Genomic DNA, 17,387 nt, shown 5'->3' with positions numbered 1-17,387 from the left:
CTTTTCATTGTTTACTCGTATTTATATTTACTTAATTATTGCAAAGCGATATGGACTTTGCGCCCCGGAGGCAGGACTTTGATTTGTCTTATGTGTATAAAACTTCAACGTTTGGTCAGTGCAACTATGTCCGCCCACTACTGTTATATGCCTCAACTATTATGCCCACGCTATTCTGTTGCTCCAAGACACGGAGGAAGGAGGACACTCAGCCGTAGTACCTACGAGGAGAAAGTTATGCCAAAGTTTTTATGCTACAGATGTGTTAAATTTCTTTTACGATGTGAAAGTTATGCTTCAGATGTTAAATCGCTATTTTACCAAAGTTATGCCACTGTTACATACTGCCACATTGGATGTTATTCAACACTTCAAGTGTACAGGTTTATTATAGTACTTGGAATTTTTTTTTCACTTTTAGAATTCCTATTAAGGACAGTTATAGATAGGTAAAGACTTCAGGGTCGTATACCTATTGGATAAGCGAGGACTTAAGACAAGAGTATTGTATCAGGTTAAATTATAAAACATTTATATACAGCAGCATTTTACGAAAACACTATAATGTAACAAATTAATTATATTTTTTTCATAATAATAATAATAATCTCAAATTCGAAAATGTACTTTTAAAAATCTATGGTATCATCGAAACGAAACCTGCTTCCATATCACATATACTTCATGAAGAAATTTGAAGAACTAATTTTCCCAAGTCCTTAATAGTCCAATCTGTATAAGCAGCAGGTATTTGTTTTAGTAAAGTGTTTTCACAAACTTTTTTAAAGAGCTATCACATATTAACCTTAATATTGATGGACAGCAATAAACGTGATTACCATGCATTAGTTTAGAAACAGAAAAGATGTATTTGTGAGAGTTATGGCACGACCAAGTCTCAATTTTAATAGTTTTATACGAGTATTATTATCCTCTACAATTCTGATATAGTTATAATTTACGTGTTTCAGTTAGGTACGGAAACTTGAGTGTGAAAAGATTAATCTGCATTTTGTTAGTAGATATGTTTTCCTTAAATTTAATATTTTTTAACCAACATGTCTGCAGTCAATGTGTGCCTTGTGTTAAATCCTGAAGTTCCCTCTTTCTTCAAAACTTAATCATGAAAATAAAATATTCTGCAACGATTTTAATGTCAAGTCACAAAAAAATACTGTTTTTTAAGAGTTTAGTCTAATAGAGAATGGACATTATTATGCTGTATTATGAGCTCAGAAACCACATTCATTTTGTTTATCTTACTCAGCGCAAACCTCACGGGAACCTAATTTGCAAGAGATGGTTAAACCTTCTTAAAAACCTGAACTATCTGTGAACACACAAAGTAACGGCTAACATTCAAAATTACCTTAATTTGTTGAAGTATTTCTGCTCTTAATAGCAATGTAACTCTAATAAGAAAACAATCTTGATCAAAATAAAAATTAATATCCATTAAACCATTGTTGTGGTTTTTAACAGAATATATAATACAAATCTGAAACAACGAAATTCATTATGTCAAGGAGTCAAATTTGCGCCTGTCGTTAGCGTACAGGTACATTATAGGTACATTGCGCAGAGATTAGCTACGTTGAACGTTAGCATACAGGTACTTTTTAGAGCATAAACATAACAATTCGACTATGCTCAGTTCCGCCGCCACTTTTGAAGAAGAACACCAAGGGGACGTGTCCGAGAGCCTCCTATCTCTATTTCCCTACCACCAATCTCTCGAGAGGACTTTCTGCTGGTCGCATATATGGAGTTCCTCATGCTGGAAAGACACTACTCATTTACAAACATCTATGCCTTCTCAGCACATCGTGGCCCACCAGCGGCCGAGCGGTAAAGACGCTGAACACTGGTAGTTTTGTCCGAGGTTCGAATCCCGCGAACAGGTTGGCTGCATGGGCGTTTTTGTGGTTTTACCCATGTGTAATGTGTATACGAGCCAGTTTCCCTTAGAAAGTCCTCCACGAAGGCATACTTCCCCTTACGCAGATAGCCCTCGTGTGTTTTCCCATAATTAAATAATTCAATGCAATCCCTGCAATTCGTATCCGTGCCCTTGATACCCGTGATACAGCAGTCACCGTCGCTTACCACAGTCACATTTAATGGCATAGAAATAGGACGACCAAATGAGTGTTTTCTGTTGTAGTTCATTTAAAAAATTCATAAACACAAAGTTTATTTCAGTTAAACATCTGATAAGTCTGCACTACAGTTAAACTCTAACGCAGCTTACCAATAGGACAATCTCTACCAAATTTTAGGACTCAAATCTAAGACTACACTCCAGTTAAACGTTAAGAAGCTTACCAGCATCACAACCACTATCTAAATTTAGTTCTCATATGGATTTAGCAGGAGCAATATTTATTTGAGGTAATGACGAACAATACATTAGCCGAGTTTATTCGTAATTAAAAGCTTTGCCGCGCAGGCATTAAATTTGTGACATGAACAAGGAAGGCAAGACACCTCAAAATATAAGTTTTCCTTAAATTTATGAATAATTCTAAAAAATGTTCTAAATGTAAATTTCTCTTATGCTTGTCTTACGCTCACAGATCATTTGCACTCATTTTTGAAACAAAGATTGCAGCTGAAAATGAATGAAACTTTTTCTATGATTAAAAAGCTGAAGGATTTAAATTAAATCACGATATGCTTCGAAGAAATTTGGACTAGAAAAACTTTGAAATATATCATGTCCGTTAATGTAATAAATTTAATTTTTTAATATGTCTAAATGTAACTTATAAAGTAACGCGTATGGTAGAAATTAAGAAAGGAATGTTTTGAAACTGTGATATATTACGAGAGAATTTCTCCATAAAATTGCTCCGCTGAGAATTTTCAAAATTATTTCTCTATAAAACTGCTTTCTCGTCTTGTACATTATCCTCTGCTTCCAAATACTTTAAATATTTCTTCAGAGACGAAGCTAGAACGTTAACTAAGGAAACGCCATTAAAAAAACGCAGTTTCACCGATAAAAACGAGATTGATATCCTACCTAATAAATCATATATCAAGTTATTCTTAATTTCTTAATCGATTTCCTCAGCTTATGCAAATGCTTAGAAAATTGTTATTAACTAAAATATTTCTATTTGACTTTTTATTTTTATTTTTATTTTTATTTATTTATTTATTTATTTATTTTTTACTTTCTTTTAAAGCATTTTCAGCTGAAGTGAAGTCAAATGAAATGAATGAAACAGTGATTGAAATAATTGCTTCAATTTATGCTGCAATGAATTCCTATCCAAGCAGTCATCTTGAGAACATTCAATGTAAACAAAGCTCTGTTTTGATGCTTGTAATATATTTGCTCTCAATAGATTCCATATCAGAGTTTATTGGTTTTTCATGATTTTTAAAATTTCAAAGGATGTTTATTTCAGCAACCGGACACTTTATTGGTCAAGCGTTCGAGGGCTATAGCCAAACCTATGTCTCATTACCGAGAACAGTGGCGATCAAACCCCAGAAGCGGATAATTAAACTTTGGAAATCTTTGAATAAAATAATGTTCATGGTAATCCAAAAATATCGCAGCACTTAAACACAACAAAACGATCACTCACAAAAATGGATAAAGCAGGGATGGCAACTCATATAAAATACGCAAAGAGCACTTTCCTCGACATGGTTACGCGGGGTAATTAGCTCTGGGCAGATATATAGCGAAGTGCCACAGGAATCGTCGATCGCGCAAGTGAAAAAAATCCCGAACTAAAGCGGATATATTTTATTGTATTAGCGGCCTACTCAAAACAAAATCTTCCCGCCCCGCTATTTGCCGACTAAATACTTTAACTAAGAAAACATTCTGGTGGAGCTTTTGGAAGGTGTTCATAGTTCAGCATAATAACATCTTCTTTCAAAAATATTTAAATCTTACCCACGCTCTAAATTAAACTTAATTAACTTAACTCTAAATTAACTTAAGAGAATTACGTTTTTAATAGCTTTTGCAGCGAACAGCAAAGTGAAGATATAGTTTAAGCACAGAACCAATTAGTCGAGGAAAAAAAAAACACAATTTATTCAAAACAACCTGCTCTGCCTAAAATAGACAACGCAGTTTAATTTTAAAATATTCAGATAACTGAACGCAATTGTATATTGGGGAATCAATCAATCAATCAGACAAATTATTGCTGGGATAGCGCGTGAAGCGCGCTGTTTCCAGCTCATGAAGAGTTGCGTATAAGCACACGACTAAAAATTCTGAAGTTGAAGCTGAACTCTTGAAGTGATGAAAAAGAAGGCCTAAAGCATGGCAGGCGTAGAGGGAGGTGTCAGTCATGAGAAGTAGGCGTGTCTACTAACCAGAGCTGGAACGCAGAGTCCGGAGGGCGGTGCTCTCCCCTGAGGCCCGAGTACACTAGAAGTTAAGCAAAGTTAACATTCAATTACAAGTCCACTTACATCATCTGTTCAACCATTCCCAGGACAAGTAATACTTTGTCTTGCGGCGAATCAATTTTCTTACGTTTTTCAACAAATTCAAGGAATTTGACTGCATTCTTCTGAAGGTTTTTATCCATAGCGAAATCCACTTTAGCTGGAGTTCTAGCATCTGAGTGGGAGTCTGATGGCATACTATTTTCTTTCTGTAATGGTTTTTCAGTCAACGGAGACAAATTCATAGACTGCGACTTCCGTGCTGAAATCCTTTTCATCCTGTCAGAGACAACACGAATTTTTGGTTTAAATTCGCAAAACTTCGAAGTAGCAATATGATCTTTTTTACAGTTTGCACAGGTAGGTTCCAATTCTTTGGCTAATTTGCATGTGTAGGTCAGGTGTCCCTGCCCACACTTAAGACATCTTGGCGAATTGTTACAAAACATCTGACCGTGTTCATATCGTTGACATCTGAAGCAAATCATATTGCATAGATAGCAACTGTATCTTCTAAATTTGACTCTAAGGTCCAGCAAAGTTTTCTTTCTGTAAATGTTTCTGCTCACATCATTCCTCTTGAATGAAGCAAAGAAAACAGGTAACTTCATTTCTTGTCCATGAATTTTCTTGGTAAATTGCGTTACTAATCCATCTTTAACTAACTCAGCCTTGATTTCTTCCACAGACGAGTCGTCAGGCAATCCACGAATAACCACTTTAAGCGGTGTATCCTTCTTTGGGCGAAAGGTGCTAAATTGCACTCCATCTTTCATAGCACAGCTAGTGCTCTATCTCTTTGATCAGTTGTATTAAAAATCAGAGTGATTTTATCGTTAGTCAAAACACCAACGTAATCCTTGACACCAAATTTGTTAGTTTGACCTCGCTATTCCCTCCATTTCACATCCGGTTTTGGGCAGAAAATCGGAGGAAGTCGTTCACTTTTATGATCGGTCTTAGCGTTAGACACGAACATAAGATCTTTACCAGCTTTGTCAGAATTATCAGCACAGTCCATAGCCACTGGATCAGAAACTGTAGCGAGAGCTTCAAAACTATTCGACATTACTACTTTGGAAACCTCAGTAGCAGCGGAAATCTTCGTAGGGGGTTTCAACGGTTCTTTAACAGGAGCATCGAAAATCTTAGCAGTCTTTGTAGGCGTTTGCCATTCATCATCTGTAGATTTATTTGATATGAGAAACTGCTTTCTCTTCCTTTCAGCTTGCCTTCGGTGAAATTCAATCACAATCGGATGCTTTTTGGGAAAGTCTCTCATGAAATCTTTATCACAGAATTGATCCAACGAAAGGTTTTCCTTTTCCATAAAGGGCAGGCCTGACTTAACAGGCCTGCCCTTTCGTAATTGTTCTTGCATAACATCCACATTGTTAAGAGCTTCGTATATCTCTTTATTTGCAGGATCATTCAAAGCATGACCAAAATTCTTTAATACAGCATACGACTGGTTGGTTCACAAGGACCGAACGATGTTCATTAGGCATAGCGATAATGCACGAGGCAAAGGACGTACTTCGAGAAATTCACGTAGTTAAAACCGGAGAAGCGTCGGAGATAGACAACCTTCACGTATGAAAGCCACAACTCGAATGAATACTGTATATTGCGTATGTTTATGCAAACGCACTGAATTTTAATATTAAACTAAAACATTTCGTACTCCTTTTAAAAAAATACAGTATAAAGTTACTTATAGAGTACAAAGCCACATTTTTACTAGAAAACAATTAACGTTACTTTTTTCAAATATATATATCACAAGAGTATACAAAAAAACTGGTAACATATTCTTTATAATTTTTTTCATAATAATTATAAACTCTTAACTGCAAATATAATTTTAAAAATCCATGGCAAAATCGAATCGAAACCTGTTCCCATTTCACATTGTGTTTCATGAAGAAATCTGAAACTTGAGAAACAAATTTTCCTAAGTATTTAATAGTTCAATTTGTTAAAGGTGCAAGCATTTGTTGAAAAGTAAGTAAAGTGTTATGACAGATTTTGTTAAAAAGCTATCAGAGATACTAAATCCTAATATTTATCGACAGCAATGAACGAGGATACCATATACCTGTTTAGAAACAGAAACGAAGTATTGAAATTTATTGCGTGATCAAGTGTCACTTTTAATATTTTTTTTTATTATTCTATACAAGTCTGATATAATCTACGTTTCTCAACTGGATACAGAAAACTGGGAGTGAAAAGATTGATCTGCATTTTCTTACTAGATATTTTTTTTCTACAATTAAATTTGTTTTAATCTACATGTCCGTAGTTAATGTGTGCGTTGATTTAATTCCGGAAGTTCCCTGATTCTTCAGACTATCAGTATACAAGCAGTAGTAAAAGAAGAACATAATTATGGAAATAAAATATTCTACAACGATTTTAATGCCAAGTCATAAATAATCAAATGCATAACTTCAAATCTCTGAATTAGTTTAATATGACACTTTGCAGATTTTCAGATTCGTTACTCGTGTTAGGTTTTAATGATAATCAAAATAATCTAAAATTGGACTCAAAATCATTTAATTCCTAAAATTGTTATATATCTTTGCCATAATAATTAGTGTCATAATAATGCGAATTAATGGAAGGGAAAATGTATTCGCCGGCTGAGAAGGACTATTAGGACGACCTGTAAGTTCACAACACTACCTTTTAGTGTTTATTGTGCACAATGAAATATTAATTCTTAATAGTGTTTTAGTCTAATATATCGTGGATCCTACAATGTTGTATTATCAGCTCGGAAAATACAATCATTTTGTTAATCCAACACAGTGTAAACCGCGCAGAAACCTAATCTGCAAAGAATAATCGTTAGAGATGGTTAAACCTTCTTACAAAGCTGAACTATCTGTAAAGAAGCACTTTAACGGCTAACATTCAGAATTACCTTAACCTGTTGAACCAAGCTTTCGGGTTATAACAGAAAACATAAAACAAATCTTGAACATTGATTTGTTGTAATTAAAATAGCTGTTTTTTTACTAATTTCGGTTGTCTGAATCAGATCAAGCCCATGAAATTCATTGTGGCAAGAAATCAAGTTTGCGACAGTAGTTAACATACATGTATATTACAGGTACTGAATAGAGTTACCTTGTGCATAGATCCCGCTGCTTTCGGTCTTAGCATATAGGTAACGGTTCGAATTTGTTAAAATTTGCCACCAGTTTGAAAGAAGAACAGCTCGAGGCGATTTGTCCGATGGTCTCCCATTAATCTTTCTCGGCCTTCAACCTCTCGCAAGAATATTTGGCCGGCTACATACATAGAATGATCCATACCGCAAAGATACTACTCATTTACAAACATCTGTGCCTTCACCGGACACGCACCCGTGCCCTTCGACACGCCAGTCAGCAAATATAATGATGATCATTGTCCCGTTTGAGTGGCAGAGAAATAGGATGACCAATTCGAGTCTTTTTTCTCTGGTAGTTCAAGAGAGATAACGGAGTTTCGGCAAATTAAGGCACAGAGTGAAATTTCGGAAGCCCAAAACCTGTTAATAATGCGAGTAATGTGGGGATCCGTGACAAACGTTGACAAATAGTTATTTTACTTGCTTGGTCTACGGAATAATTGGTAATGCACATGTTGATGGTTACATTGATATTTCTTGTTCTGGTGACGAGAACTGCTTCAGTCTTTTCGACATTAAATTTTATTTTCCATTTGATGAGCTGAAATTCCAGTGTATGTATATATTCTTGTAGCGACTAGCGCACTTGTGCCATTGTGATTGTCGCAGCATTGTGAGTGTTAGGTAAATGTGGGATATCGTTGACTACATGTGATAAAAGGGCAGAGCAGAAAAGCAAACCTTTTGTATATTTTTGGATACTCCCTCAAGGATATTCTTGAGTATAGAATGTGTGTTATTAGAGAAAACGATAAATTATCCGTCATTAAGATAGGAATTAATTATGTTAATGTTGTAATCTGGGAATTCCAGAGTAATTAGTTTGTAGGTAATACCCTGCAGCCACAAGCTGTCAAAGGCTTTCGATATATGGAGAAAGTGTGATCCAGTAGTTTCGGGATTTCTAAGTTTTTATGTAAGAAATTCCGTCAACCTCTAATGATAGAGGGTCGTGGAGGGTTTGTTGCCTTCCGAACCCATGCTGCTGAAGAATGATGTCTTTGTTGTCATCTATGAAGCTGTCAACACGATGGAGTGTAATTGCTTCAGCAGTTTTGCTGAGTGTGGAAAGTAAGCTAATCAGAGGATATAAAGCCGGGATATCTGGGGATTTTCCTGGCTTCGAAATCGGAGTATTGATTACAGTCTTCCAGTTGGTTTTTAAATGTTAAATCTTGATCATAAGACGGATAATTTGGTGAATCTTCGCATCCATTTACTTGATAATCGTATTACTGATGTTCACTTCCATGCCTATCGAATTAATTTCCACCTTTTCGTTGCCCTGCGTTGGCAACATTCTTTTGAGATTTGTCGTTCGTAGAATTCGGTTGCTAAAAGCATAGTTGGCCTGTAACGGTTGTAATTCTTATTTTAAATGCTTATCTGTACTGCTGAATTATTACTAAATGTTTGCGTATGATGTTTTATTATTAAATGTATGCAGTTTGGTTTAAATAGACCAAGAGTCATTGGATTTATTAAGGATATTTAAAATCGAAACTACGTCATCCATTTCGGCGCCATTCTAACACAGGAACGTAAACAATTATTGGAGGCATCGGTGAGATTGTGAATTCGTTAGCAATTCAAGTATAGATAAGTGCTTTTTATTTCGATTTACATCTGAATTTGATTCTTGAAGTTTTATATCTATTTTGTATTGATTTTCATTTTGCAGTTGAATACTTCGATTGCTTATTATGGATCAAGCTACTGTCATTAGATTGCGTAGTAGGTCAAAAGCGGCCTTCACAAAGCTTCAAAATACTATTTCTTCCAATTTATCTAAAAATGAAGTAATTTTGTATCTGGAGGCTTGGAAATGATTTATTCAGATTTTGATAAATTTGATGCCCAATTACCAGAAGAACAGTCAGAAATTGAAGATTTTGAATCGAAGTATTTTAGTTTGAAACTTCAGTATCAAAATTTGTTAGATGTATTGAATGTGGCTAATGTGCCAAATGTTTCAGAAAATTCTAATATTAGTAACTTTAAGTTACCGAAGTTGAATATTCCTATATTTTCGGGTAATTTTAAAGATTTGTTTGTTGCAACAGTGCATAATACTTCATTATCGAATATACAGAAATTTCAGTATTTAATCAGATCACTTGCTGATGAACCAGCTTCTATAATCAAACATATTCCGTTATGAAGAAGCATGGGCAAAATTGCTCGCTAGGTACGATAAAAAGAAACAAATTGTACAATCGTTAATTAAACATTTCTGGATCAAAAATGTATTTCACAGGTTGATAATGTTAATTTACGGCAATTAGCTGACTTTACGGCAAACTCGAAAGTTATGGACACAGAAAACAGCGGAAGAGGATTTTCCTACATCGGAATCATTGTTTGAATTTTTAAATTTAAGGTGTTCTTCTCTCGAAATTATTATAAATTAAGAAGCAGAAGCTAAATCATAAAAATAGTAATGTTAGTTCTAAAACGTTACAGAATTCTAAATTTAGTAATACTAAATGTTCGAAATGTAACGGACTTCACGCTTTATATAAATGCGTTAAATTTAAGAATTTGGATGTTACTGCTAGAAAGAACTTTGTAAGAAAACAAAGATTGCGTTCTTTATGTTTAAATTCACATCTAGTCAAAAACTGTAATTCACAGTTAAAGTGTAATTTGTGTAATTCAAAAACGCATAATAGTTTGTTGCATGAAGATATTAAAGCTAACAACGTACAGCTTTTAACAGCGCCAAATGCAAACGAAAGCACTCCAGAGAGAATTTCGAATGAATCATGCGAGGGTCAAGGTCAGGTAGTTATCAGTAATACGATTAAAAATTGCAACTCTGTGATTTTGCCTACAGTTCTCGCACTCGCCTTTTCGTCCAGTGGCGAAACTATCGAAATTAAATTACTATTGGATTCCGGAAGTGAAAGTTCGTTTATTTCTGAACGAGCTGTTCGAAGATTAGGATTAAAAAGAACGAATGAAAGGTTAATTGGGGAATTGGGGAAGTGCCAGCTTCCAAGACTCGTAGCTCTACTAGTGGTTTAAAGATTAAATCAAGGTTAAATAATGAAATAATTGATGTTAACGCATACATTTTGGATAGGTTAACTTTGCCATTGCCGGAACAAGTTATTAATGTAAAGCATATCGAATACAGTAAATCTATTCCGTTAGCGGATCCGAATTTCGCTCAACCCAGAGAAATTGATTTCATTTTAGGAGCTGATTATTTTTTCTCCGTTTTAAGATGTGGCCAAATATATGGTTCGAAAAGTTTTGGTTGGGTGATTGCTGGGAAGGCCGGAAATAATATGGAAGTCCAAAAAACGGCAAATTCACACTTCATAAAGTTAGAAGATAATATAAATATTGATTACGAACTTAAGCGTTTCTGGGAAATGGAGGATATTGTCGATGTTGGGAAGAAGGAACTTCTGACACCTGAGGAACAATTTTGTGAATCACATTTTCAAAACACTCATTCTGTTAATTCAGATGGGCGATTTGTTGTAAAACTTCCAATTTATATATCGCATTTGAAGTTGGGTGATTCAAAACCGGTAACAATTTCTAGGTTGCGTTCCATGGAACGAAAATTCAAAGATAATCCGGAATTTGAAAAACAGTATAAAGATTTTATACATGAATATGAACAGTTAGGACATATGACTGTGATTAATAATGATTTATCTAACAGATCGGATACAGAAAAGTTTTATCTTCCTCATCATGTGGTCATTAAACCTTCTAGCACAACGACAAAATTAAGAGTAGTTTTTGATGCATCCTGTAAATCTGAAAATGGTATATCATTGAATTCTCTTTTAGGGGTAAGTCCGAAATTACAAAGAAATATTTTTGAGATTTTGATTAATTTTCGATTTCCTAAAATTGTTTTCACAGTCGATGTGGAGAAGATGTATTGTCAGGTGATGGTAGCTCCTGAAGATCAGAATTATCAGTTAATCAGAATTATCAGTTTGGCGATACAATTCCAGAGATGAAATGTGCACGTACAAGCTGAAAACACTTAGGTATGGTCTTTCCTCTGCTTCATTTTTAGCAACTCGATGTCTGATACAGGTGGATTTAGATTCTAAAGAGGAATCAGATGTATCTCGTATATTGCAAGAGGATATGTATATGGACGACTTATTGTCGGGTGCAAATACAGTTGATGATGCAGTATGTGTCTGCAAGAAAATATCTTCAATTTTACATGCACGTGGTTTTGATTTGAGGAAGTGGAATTCAAATTCGGTAGAATTCTTAACTGAATTTAAGGAACATTGTTCAATGAATTCTGATTTCGAGATATCTCCTAATTCGAGTTCGAACGTCTTAGGACTTTTTTGGAATTCAACTACTGATACCTTCAGTTTTAAAGCTACAATGCACATCAACGCACCTATAACAAAGAGACGCATATTGGCAGAATCTGCTCGCATTTTCGATCCTTTAGGTCTCCTATCTCTTTGCACTATATTGATTAAAATATTCCATCAAAAGCTATTATTAGTTAAAGGGGACTGGGATTCAGTTGTTCCCCAGCATATCTCAGATGATTGGTTTAAATTTCAAGAAAGATTCAGCCAAATCAATAATTGTGAAATTCCGAGATGTGTCTAACTTACAACAGACAGTGTTATCCAACTACATAGATTTTCTGATGCATCTTCGCAGGCCTATGCAGCAGCCATTTACTGTCGCCAAAAATGCAATGGTAAGGTTAAGGTTAATTTTTTTTTTATGAAAGACTAAAGTCGCGCCTATAAAGCAAGTATCCATTCCGCGATTAGAACTTTGTGCTGCGTATTTGTTGACCAGATTAATGCGATCTCTTTTGAACATTTTAAAGAAGTTTAATTACGAAATCTATGCGTGGACGGATTCCAAGGTAGTTCTGTCTTGGCCATCCGCTCATCCACGTAAGTGGAAAACTTTTGTGACAAATATAACATCTCAAACCATCAGAATCATTATTTCAAAGATGATTTACAATGTATTAAGGAAGAGAAACCTTTACCCAAGAAGAGCCCTCTACGTTCTCTGTGTCCATTCTTAGGTAAAGATGGTCTCTTACGGGTGGAAGAACGTCTTCGAAATTCATCTTTAGCATTTAACATCAAACATTCTGTCATACTTCCTTCTCGACATAAATTTAGCATATTACTAGTGAAAGAACTTCATATTACTTACTTTCATGCTGGTTCTTCTTTATTATCACACATCATCAGGCAATCTTACTGGATAATTGGAGGGAAGAAACTGATACGCAGTTGTGTCAACCACTGTTTAATATGACATCGATTTAAAGCTGCTTCAAATCCGCAACTGATGGGTGACTTACCTGAACATCGTGTGACTTTGGAAAGACCTTTTTACGCATCTGGTGTGGATTACGCTGGTCCTATTACCATGAAATTTAATAAGGGTAATGGTTCTAAAACAACGAAATGCTACATAGCTCTGTTTGCTTGTCGACTAAAGCTGTGCATATAGATGCAGTCAGTGACCTGACGGCAGACTCGTTTATCGCTGCACTTAGACTTTTCATTTCACTTCGCGGTGCACCACGGCACATTTATAGTGACAACAGTACCGATTTTGTGGGAGCATGCCGAAAACTACAAGTACTAAATCAGATTTGTTCCTCCTTGTATGCAACAGAATCGGTTTCCCGAGAACTGAATAAGTCATCTATTGAATGGCATTTTATACCACGTGCTTAGCCCCACTTCGGAGGAATAAGAGGAGGCCGGCATTCGCTCAGCGAAATTTCATCTGAGAAGAGTATTGAAAGAGACTCTTTTAACCTACAAAGAGTTGTCAACACTACTTACCCAGATCGAGGCTATTTTGAATTCACGTCCACTTACTTACGTGAACGATTCTGATATTGACTCTATTAATGTTTTAACCCCTTCTCATTTTATTACAGGTGATACTTGACTTCCTTTCCAGAGACACATCAGCCTGTTCGCACAAGGAGTTCTAGGTGGGAACTTGCACAGAATCTACGTCGCGGATTTCGAATCTCTGGAAAAAGGAGTACTTGACTTCTCTTCAGCAGAGATCCAAGTGGCAGCACACCAAACCCAACCTGAAGGTCGACACGGTGGTTCTTGTCATTGAAGATGGATTTCCACCTTTAGCGTGGCCTATAGGGCGGATCATCGATGTCCATCTAGGCAAGGACGGCTTAGTTCGCGTAGCTATAGTCAAAACTAAAACTGGCGTCTTCAAAAGACCAATTAATAAACTTTCATCTTTGCCTGTGCATCAGGACTAAACCTGATAGGGTGGGAGTATGTTCACTTCCACGCCTATCGAATTAATTTCCACCTTTTCGTTGCCCTGCGTTGGCAACAAGCTTTTGAGATTTGTCGTTTGTAGAATTCGGTCGCTAAAAGCGTAGCTGGCTTGTAACGGTTGTAATTCTTATTTTAAATGCTTCTCTGTATTGCTTAATTTATTACTAAATGTTTACGTATAATGTTTTATTATTAAATGTATGCCGTTTGGTTTAAATAGACCAAGAGTCACTGAATTTATTAAGGATATTTAAAATCGAAACTACGTCATCCATTTCGGCGCCATTCTAACACAGGAACGTAAACAATTTTTGTGGTAGCCCGTGGGGGAATCCAGTTACGGACCGTGTGATCCAGTTACGGACTTTAGCTGTGATTTTTTCCTTTTTCGATATCCATATATAAGCATTTCCGAGGGCAAGACAATAGGGATGTTGTTTGCGTATGTTCTTTATGTTCTTGGAAAGAATTGTGTATTGCGTAATGACACGGCATTTTCTGTTTGAGGGTGGGATATGTGGTTACATAATTTTCCATCTGCAACATCCTTGCAGTTTTTGGTAAGAGCAGAGTATATTTCACTCTTAAATGTTTCATCATCAAATCATGCCAGACAAACCATCTAAGTTATTCCTGTTATGTATGTGTGAGAAAATGTGTTGGGTGTGGTCTAGAGCTGTGGTATATCCTGCCCAGTTAGTAATAAGGGCTCTCCTGTGTTGCGTACTGTAGCTATTAATGGTGCTCTCTGCCATTGTCAGATTATGATTCGAAGAACGTTCATTCATCCTCTCAATATAAGACTGGTTTGATGTCCTGCGTATTTTGCGATAAATGAGGGGATTAGGGAACTACTAATTAGTGATTTTAATGAGAAACACCGTACCGTACTCACCTTTATTAACTGAATGATCAGTTAGGTTAGCGAGCAAATATCTTTATTAATTAAACCAAAATTACAAATAGATTATAACTTTAGAAATACAATAAGAATAATATAATCGTTATTTGGGTTTAAAATAGAATAATAGAAAATACAACGCGTATTTAATACATAGAACCGTATTTAATACATATACATTATTAGACCTGTATTTAATATATATATACATTATTATACCCGTACTTAATACATATACATTAATAAGTAGAATTCTCGCATTTATTAATGCTCTCAATCTAACTCGAAGCTTTAATATTTTTGACCACCTGCATTCCATGTAACTGTTGTGTATGGCATACACGTTATTGGACTGAGTCATAATTGTTAATTTCATTAGTCATTTCAAGAAAAATTATACATTTTATCAATATGATCACTAGCCGCTTTGAACTAGGCATACAGTTTTTGAATATACTATTTATAATTTAAATTCTACTTTTTTTCTAAAACTTTTATGTAACTCAGTCATACCTTTGAACAAAGAAAAAATTCAGAGATTTGAATTTGACCAGTAAGATCACTAGTACTGAAGGATTGTTACACAATTCACTGCTATTAGTATTACAGTTATTAACCAACCTGGCACTAACACTAGACGAGTCTTGGAGGCTAGCAATGGTGTTTGAAATTTGTGCAGCAGCCTGTATTTTGGCGATTTCCGCGTGAGAGATGCACGGTTTAACAGAGCTAGTGTTTTTTTACTTTTGCTGCGTTAATTGCAGGGGAACAAACACGCCCATGATAAAAAGCAACTTGAAGTTTCCGGCAGTTACCGCACTTGGAATTTTCAATGCTTCCCTTTTGTGAGCAGTCCATTCTTTTGTGTAGTGAAAATAATTTGTCAAGTCGTGTGTCTGAATGATAGAAGTGCATTTCGGTATAAGTTTTGTGTTTGTGAGTGCAGTGGTTTTGAAGTTATTAGTGTTTATGTGATTCGTCCATTGTCTTCGTTAGAGTGTCTACTGTATAGTGAAGCATTATACAAGCAGTGGCGTAGCGACGGGGGGGGGCAAGGGGGTGTATGATGCCCCGGGCGCCGCTCGCAGAGGGGCGCCAAATTGTCTCCAAACAAGATTTTCCGGAAAATTTCAGTTTTTATTTTGATCGATTTTTGGAAAATGTATTTATAAATTAATAATTATTGTAATATAATTAATTATTTTTTTTATTTGTCTGATAAAATGTGTAATAAATGTTTATGCTTGCAGTACATCAATCAAATATCTCCGTATATAAAACGTTCTTTCTGACCACTTTATTCTTCTAAAATAGAGATTTTTTTTTTTTTTTTTTTTTTTTTTTTTTTTTTTTTTTTTTTTTTTTTTTTTTTTTTTACGAAATGCATGTATAGCTCCCGCTTTTTATTTTAAAACGATAACAAACAGTACAGTCTCATATTATAACCCTTCGACCTTGAACTATTATTTATTCGGGGGCTGAAACTATAGCTATAGAAATCTTTGATATGCATTTTACTTTTTAACATCAACTTGACGATTCCATTTTGCGTCTGAAATTGTTATGTGATAACCACGTTCCGCCAAAGTTCCATGCCCGTTTTTCTCACAGCCGCACCGTCGACGGATACTCCACAGCAGCAAATCACGTGGTGTCAGTGGCGTAAATAAGGGTATGCAAGGAATGCCGTCGCATAGGGGCCCGAAGGCTTAGGGGGCCCTTAAATGTCCTGTTGAACTACATTTACATGTTTAAACTTAAAAGACGAATTCTATTACATATATATAGAAGCTTTAATTCATTAACCTTGATGAGTTTGGAATTGGAGTTTCAAAAAAAGAAGATTAATTATTATTTATGTATATTTTTATCTTGTATTTTTTTCCCTTTTGTATAGTTCTCACAATGTAATAAATGACGGTACTTGCAATCTGTGCAGTCGCACCAGGAGGCAGGGTAAGGGACAGAAATAGTTTGGATTTAGAAGTACGATTGGTATTACAGTTAAAGGCGGATTGATTTTTTTTCCTCGGTTTTTTACACTAATAAGCTGGAGGAGGGAATTTCATTCGTAAGTATCAATTGCTAACAGCTAACTCTAGAATATGTGCTTTTCTTTCCTTTCTTAAGGACACAAAATCATTGACGTAAGTTGAGCAGTTGTGCCATGAAAGGACTTTGCCCCACCCACATGTCGAAATGCCGGACAGGAAACGCAAAGAATTTATGACACCACATTTGGAAAGGAGAGATTTCCCGTTCCGCTTAGGGATCTTTGAATGAATCATGGAGGTAAGAAAGGAACCTCCATGGAATGAATTCAAGAGCCGAGAAAAGGGGGAAGTTTTACGACACACGAGCTAAGAACACAAAGTTTCATTCAGATGCTCAAACATTAAGCGGCGAAATATTTCAGTTAATTGTCGAGGTAAATTGCTTTTGTTCATTAAATTTATCGAAATTCATTATTATGAATTAACTGCATTAACTGAACGCATTTATAGTACATTTATAGTTATCATTAATTATGCATTAACTGAAATGCATTTATAGTACAGAGGAAATGTACTTTTTATTTTTCTTC

At 35.4% G+C, this 17,387-nt stretch overlaps 1 long non-coding RNA gene across 1 annotated transcript in view; it reads left to right on the top strand.

Moving 5' to 3' along the window:
* Nucleotides 1-16,177, top strand: part of LOC146993762 (uncharacterized) — a 240,511-nt gene extending 224,334 nt beyond the window's left edge. The window contains exon 2 of the long non-coding RNA XR_015043888.1: nt 16,120-16,177. This is a non-coding gene — a long non-coding RNA (uncharacterized LOC146993762). The remainder of the gene's footprint in view (nt 1-16,119) is intronic.
* The last annotated feature ends 1,210 nt before the right edge of the window (nt 16,178-17,387 follow it).

This window comes from Stegodyphus dumicola, chromosome 11, assembly GCF_044657685.1.
Source record: "Stegodyphus dumicola isolate Sdum_Otavi_A_Nest chromosome 11, ASM4465768v1".
In the NCBI taxonomy this organism is placed as follows: Eukaryota; Metazoa; Arthropoda; class Arachnida; order Araneae; family Eresidae; genus Stegodyphus; species Stegodyphus dumicola.
This window is presented reverse-complemented; position numbering and strand designations above follow the sequence as displayed.